Source organism: Neopelma chrysocephalum, unplaced genomic scaffold, assembly GCF_003984885.1.
Source record: "Neopelma chrysocephalum unplaced genomic scaffold, ASM398488v2 Primary Assembly neopelma1_127, whole genome shotgun sequence".
Taxonomy (NCBI): Eukaryota; Metazoa; Chordata; class Aves; order Passeriformes; family Pipridae; genus Neopelma; species Neopelma chrysocephalum.
This window is the reverse complement of record NW_020897789.1, coordinates 9,665-16,231: the sequence shown is the minus strand read 5'-3', so window position 1 is coordinate 16,231 and position 6,567 is coordinate 9,665. Positions and strand designations below refer to the sequence as shown.

The window sequence follows — 6,567 nt, the reverse complement described above, 5'->3', positions numbered from 1 at the left end:
TATGAGCAAAACATTAAGCTGTTTATGGAATTACTAAGGAATTCATGAATGTGGCAGGAGGATGATACAAATCTGACCTGAGTACTCCAGCTGTGTGAACTTTTAACATTTTAACAATGGAATAAGTAAGAGATAACACTTTCTTTGAAGCTTGGCAATAAAGAACTCTTTGTGGACAGCAGAGTTGGCATTCAGAGATGTTGTGACGGACGTATTTTTGCTTATTTCATTAATGTATTGAAATTAAATCTTCAAACTAATTTAATTTGAAGCTTCTTTCCATGAAATTGTGCTGTGTGGTATTTACTATGCAGAGACTCGCTGACCTTTGATCCACAGCAGATGGCAGAGCCCACCAAGGAGATTCTGCAAGACTTCACACCTTCTGAGTACTGACTGCACCAGGAAATATGTCACCACAGCATCCAAAATAAAGTAGGGCCTTAAAGGGGCATGAAACAGTGCAGGGCATCTATAAAAACAGTTATTTCTAAATCACTGGGGGGCATTTGTATTGTTTTAGAAGGATATGACATACTTATATTCCTTTATTCTGCTGACTTGAAAGGCTTAAGTTTACAGACTGTGATAGAAAAATGTGGCACAGACTGTTTTAGTGCCTTTTGTTTCTCTCCATATTTCCCAACTGCAGTAGAACATTTATTCCCAGGCCTTGAAAAAGAGGAGGCGAAAAAAGGTTTTTGTGTTTCCAAGCCTTTATATATCCTGGAATGGTTTGGATTGTAAGGGACCTTAAAGATCATCTCGTTCCAATCCGTGCCATGGGCAGGGACACCTTCCAGTAGCCCAGGTTGCTCCAAGCCCTGTCCAACCTGGCCTTGGACACTTCCAGGGATCCAGGGGCAGCCACAGCTTCTCTGGGCAACCTGTGCCAGGGCCTCACCACCCTCACAAGGAACAATTCCTTCCCAATATCCCATCTATCCCTGCCCTGTGTCAGTGTGAAGCCATTCCCCCTTGTCCTGTCACTCCAGGCCCTTGGAAATAGTCTCTCTCCATCCTTCCTGTAGGGTTCTTTCAGGCCTCCTCTGGACTTGCTCCAGCAAGTTCCATGTCCTTCCACCATCAAAGTACCCATTTACACATGGAAAATACCTGTGGCTACTTTCTGTAAGAAGTACAACCTATACTTTCTGTTCCCCCATACTTTACAAGGTTTAAATGAACTTGATTTCTTTAACCAGTAGGATGCTGGACTATGCTTGGACCTTTCAATGAGTGAAGACAAGGTACCTGTGGTTCTTTTTTTAAAAAATAAATAGCTGCAACTCAAATATTCCCCAGAAATATGGTATCAGTTTTTCCATATGTGAGCTACAGACAATCACAGGCAGGAAGAAAATGGGAAAACAGCAATTTCATTACCCACCCACTTCAAAATTCCATAAAGTCTGGCTATTAGCCACCTGGTCTGCAGAAAAAAAATTATATTTGCCAGGAGAATTATTGAGATCATAAAGCATATTTAGCATTCAGATATATTTGTCCTGGTTGCTCTCTAATAACTTCATTACTTACAGTAAAGCTCTGTGTGTGTGTTTGGAAATGATGCTCTATGGCTGATGCTGTGGTGAACTGTCATCGACGCCATACTGAGTTTATGGAGATGCTGGTAAAAATGCAAAGCCATCTTCAATTATTCAGAAAGGTCATTTACAGAATATTTTGTGTGGGTTTCTGTAAAATTGTTCCTAGCTAGTAGAGAGTTAGGTATACATTCAAATGTATAATAAGAAAAATTTCTTATTTCTGGTAACATCACCATCTTTTTAAAATAATGAGGAAATGCAGAACCTCCTTTTTATTTATAAAATCTATTCATACATGAGAATAGTTATATATTGTTATATATATATATATGAGAAGTTATATATTATTATATATAATTTCCTTTAAAACCACGGTAGTTTAATTTTGCACTATCATTCTGGAAATATCAAATGGTTACTATTGCTCTGCTAAACTATTTCCAACATTGTTTTCACCAACAGTGGCAACCCCATGAACACTAATATAGCTCTGACACCAGAGACTTGTTTTACTATTTGATGACTAATCCTGCTCAGAGTTTGTATAAAGTACTGATAATTACAATGAAGAACTGGTCCATTTAAACCTCATAATTTTGGTATAACTGATAGTGGCTAAATACCCAAGGTAAACAAAGCTTAGCAGAGACTTGTTGTGGAAAAAATAAGATAAAATGAAGGTGAGTCAATTGAGGAATAGTATTTTAAAACATCTCTGCTATTTCCAGGCCTGTGTCATGTACATTGTTGCCTCTATGAGCAGTTATTCCTTGTAGATAAAACTGACAAGATTTTCAAAATCAGCCACATCACATTTTGAAAAGAGTTGCTTAGTCAAACTTTGCCCAAGGGCTCCCTGCTCTGATAAATTCAGATCTAGAGCCCTTGGCTTTCATGTGGCTACTTATGGGATTAAACTCTGTTACGTGTGAGGACTGAATTATCCACCTCTTTGCCATCAATTCTCCTGAGCAGCAGATCTGAAGGCAAGGAAATCACAACTCAGAGCTACAAAAAACACAGGCAGTGACAGCCCATTTATGTAGCTAAAACAGAGGGATGAAAGCTTGCCCAGAGACAGGAACACACCGGGGAGGAACAGCCCCAAGAACCAGCACAGCCTGGGGGCTGATCTGGTAGAGAGCAGCTCTGTAGAGATGGACCTGGAGCCCTTGGAGGGTGACACATTGATTCAGGGTCAGCTTGTGTCCCAGCAGTGTGTCCCTGCAGCCAGGAGGGCCAAAGGGATCCCGGGGTGCATTGGGAAGAGTGTGGCCAGAAGGTCAGAGAGGAGATCCTGCCCCTCTACTCAGCCCTGGTGAGGCCACATCTGGAGTGTTGTGTTCAATTCTGGTCTCCACAGATCAAGAAAGACAAGGAGCTACTGGAGCGAGTCCAGTGGAGGCCACAGAGATGGTGAGGGGTCTGGAGCATCCCTCTGATGAGGAGAGACCGAGGGAGCGGGGCCTGGTTGGTCTGGAGAAGAGAAGACTGAGAGTGGATCTCATCAAGCCACAGAAATATCTCCAAGGTTGTCAAGAGTATGGTGCCAGATTCTTTTTGGTGGTGTCCAGTGACAGCACAGGGAGCAGTGGCCATAAACTAAATGACAAGAAGTTCCACCTCAGCATGAGGAAGAACTTCTTTTCTTGGAGGGTGGCAGAGCCCTGGAACAGCTGCCCAGGGAGGGAGACATTCCAAACCCACCTGGACACATTCCTGTGTCACCTGCTCCAGGTGTCCCTGCCTTGGCAGAGGGGTTGGACTGGATGATCTCCAGAGGTCCCTTCCCACCCTAAAGATCCTGTGACTCTGTGAATATGGACCTTTTTTCCTGCTGACTGTTTCTGGTGGACTGTACCTTCAGCTACACTGATGCTTTGACTCCTCAGTTTTGGTTTTACAGAACAACAACCTCTGAGTGCTACATACGGATCTCATCCCACACTGGAAGCTGCAATTCTCTCCTGCCTTGGAGAGAAAAATATTTTGCCCTGAGCAAACTTAACACAGCAAAACTAAAGGTACAGGCCTAAATATCTAACAATACATGTGACAAATTCAGTACAAACCCCAGGTACCATGTGGGAGAATAACACATTCAACAGCTACTACACAGACCTTGAAAGTGAACATCAGGATGCTTTGATTGAGGTTAAAACCACAGAAAACAGCTCACAGGAAGAAAAATCTTCTATGAAAATGTGCTGTTTCCACTTTAGTCATGTTCATCAGATCCCATCAAGCACCAAAGCTCTTCTCTACCAATTTTAAAGTAAGCATTATGATAATTTCATTTTATTTTTTAGCTAGAAATGTGGTTGGATTCTTTTGCACCTGTTAAATTTTACCCTGTGATAGGGATGTAGGGGTAACAGAGCATAGAAAGGACAAGAATTATACCTGTGCTCTGAGTACATGAAAACTCTTTCAAGACAATGTACTTTACTTTTTTGTTACGATACTCCTCATTCTACAATGTGAATTCTATGAAAATGATGTAAGATTGTAATTTAAAATGCTTTAAACTCTCAAAATGTGCTTGGTCTCATACTTTGATAAAATGATTTTTTAATGGAAAGTCTCGAAGAAACAAGTCACTCCTTCAATAAACAAAAAATTCATGCACCACCCCATCAACTGAGTCCACATAGCCATATGGACTGCAAAAATATGCTGCTTTAGAGAAAAGCCAGGCTCCTGATTTCCTAAGGGGGACACTGGAGAGAAACAATGGTTCCTCTGAGCCCAGAAATGTGCTACCCTGCACCTGATATTTGCTTCTTCATTTCAACAATGTTTTTTAATCTGTTGAAGATCTCCCATTTCTTCCTACCATTATCTTGGCTGACCTCCCCTGTTTTATAGGGAATGGGCAAGGAAGGACTTAGAAAACTGCAACTTAGAAAGTTGTGCAGGACACTAATAAAATGTGAATGGGTGCTGAAGTGTTTGCTGGCTCTCAGGTCAAGTGTACAAATCACATTTTGGGAGGCGGTTTGAAATATGCATTTGATTAGAGTTATTTATGTGGATTAATAAACTTTCACTCCAAAAGCACTTAGAAGAATCAGATCCATGTTTATTCATTGTATCCAGCTCTCTAACTTACACAATTTTCCCATTTTTAGAGCATGTTTCTTTAATGTCTGCTATGATTGCAATTAGATCAGTACCTAGAGGAAATGTATGCACTTAGAAATTGATTGAACCCACTATTAATAGTGCTTTTTGGATTCTGCACTAGATAGCAAGGAGTCAGATGAAACATAAAATATTATTATAACTGAACATTAATGCAAAGAGTAAGAAAAAAATCAAATAAGATTAACAGAACATGGATGCAGCTTCTCACTTGGACTAATATAAGAAATAACCCTGCAAAACAAGGAATTGTGTTCGCAGTTTTTCTTTATATTTCAACAACAAAATATAGAGGAGCTGGTGCTCTTAGGAAATAAAATTACCATATATTCTGCACACTTGAAAGTGTTGCTGAGTATTTTGAACAATATACCTGAGAAAAAGTGTGTTGACTGTTATAAATGCTCATTAAAATGTGATGCTTTAATGTTCTATATATAACATACATAATGCTGTATAAAAAATACTATTTCACATGTCTGCATGCCTGGAATTAAAGCTGCTTTTACTCTCCTAGAGTTCCTGGAAATCACTGATCTGTGCACTCCACAATGGTTCTGGAACAACTCTCCTCACTGTTGGTTGACCACTGAACTCCTCTGATATCAGCACTCTCCAGTTGTTATTTCCATACAGAGCTGTGACCTGGAGATTCATCCCACTCACAGAATCTATAACATTTTGTCCTTGTGTAGGTACTTCTGCGGAATCATTCAACCCATCCTGACAAGAGCCCTTAAGATTTTTTGACTATTCCAAAAGAAAGCCGGGGTAACAACTACAGCAGACCCCAAAATAACAAGTGTTTCACAGGTCAAGCCTCCTCAGCTCAACCCTGCTCCTGCAAACAGCAGGGCACGTGTATTCAATTCCCTCTGAAGTAGGAAAGCCTCAAAGGGTAAATGGGACATGGGCTATCCAACAGGCACTTGCTAAAAGTGGGTTTAAGCACAGAAAAAATATATTCAGTATCCTGAGTAATGTATTATGTCTCAGACTAACAAAAACCATTGAAGTACACAAATATTTTGTGTTTTCTCCCTCTTACACTGTTTTTAAGCAGAAGATGGGAAATACCTGGAATATGTCTGAGGTTTCTCCTTGCTTCTCTAAGTTTAGAAAGAGAATTTTTGAGGCAATGTTGTATTGCATGATAAAAGAAAGAAGTTGAAGTACAGAGCCGGGTCACTTTTTTGCAAGGCTGGTAAAACAATATGTCTCAATTGACTGGTAAATTGAGAGTCAGCTCAAAGATAATGCTGCTACACCACAGGAAGAAAAGTTAGACTTCTGTTAGTCAGTATTAGTGGAGCTTAGGTTAGCCCAGGGGCTAAGCAGGAAGACAGGAGCTGGAAAATTACCTGGATCTATACAGTAAGTAACAGTCAGTGCTGCTGGTCTGTTTATCTGATTACCAGGGGACAGGCAGGGGTAGAAAATTAATTATTAAAAATTATTAAAATCACCACTCATGCCAGGGTACTTGACTCCTGAAGGACTTGTGTCTTACCCGGAGAACACTGGTGTCATACAGCTCTGCATCCATGGATGCCACTTTATCCCTCTTTCCTTCCTCCCAATCCTGCAGCGCTGTTTCTGTTGAGAGAGCCCACGGATCAGCTCTGGGGAGTTTCTGGCATCTGGAAAAGTGTGGAAAAGGCTGTGGTGACAGTGGGGCCACACACCCTGCAGGGCCATCCCCGTCCTGTGAGCAGATAGATCTGCTGAACACGTCTGCTCACACAGGTCTGACCATGTCTGTGACCTGACCAGGGACTCCTGCTGCTGTAACAGAAGAAAGTCCCCATCTGTGCTCAGTGGTTTGGGCTTTGGTGAACTTAACAGCCTTGTAGAAAGTGAAAAACAGGTTAAA

At 41.0% G+C, this 6,567-nt stretch overlaps 1 long non-coding RNA gene across 1 annotated transcript; it reads right to left on the bottom strand.

Annotated features, from left to right (window-relative positions):
- Window positions 1-336: 336 nt before the first annotated feature.
- On the bottom strand, window positions 337-6,293 carry LOC113974874. The gene is made up of 3 exons (XR_003536671.1): window positions 6,205-6,293; window positions 1,540-1,630; window positions 337-442 (listed from the first exon to the last, which is right to left on the bottom strand). It is a non-coding gene; the product is annotated as an uncharacterized LOC113974874 (long non-coding RNA).
- Window positions 6,294-6,567: the final 274 nt, after the last annotated feature.